Here is a 454-nt window from a genome sequence, read left to right as displayed (position 1 = left end):
CTTGGGGTCCCTCCGCCCCTCAAATTTCCGCCTGGCCGCAGCCTCCCGGCGGCGCGGAGCCTCTCCGCCCCCTGCACCCGCGGCGATGCTTGGCCGGGGAAGGGACCGCGCGGAGGGTGGGGGAAAGGCCGGGGGAAAAAAAGGAAAAAAAGCCGCCTTGGCTCCTTCCAGAAAGTGAAACAAATAAACTTCGCCAGCAGCATATAAATCTGGCGGATAGGAACGGTATTGACTTGCACGCCCAACTTTTCTTCCCCTGATATATGAACTTCCCAGCTTAAAAGATTACAGTAATCACGGGAGGACAGTGTAAATCGAATCTGATAGCAATAACTTTTGGGGAAGGTCAGGCTCAAGTGAAATGTTACCAAGCAACAGGCATTTTGATTGCAAAATACAATCAAAGTGTATTGATGAGAAATTCTTCCTTGCCAGCCAGTCAGCACTTTCTGCG

Source organism: Pygoscelis adeliae, unplaced genomic scaffold, assembly GCF_000699105.1.
Source record: "Pygoscelis adeliae isolate BGI_AS28 unplaced genomic scaffold, ASM69910v1 Scaffold26, whole genome shotgun sequence".
Lineage (NCBI taxonomy): Eukaryota > Metazoa > Chordata > Aves > Sphenisciformes > Spheniscidae > Pygoscelis > Pygoscelis adeliae.
The sequence above is the reverse complement of the archived record's forward strand: the minus strand, read 5'-3'. Positions refer to the sequence as shown.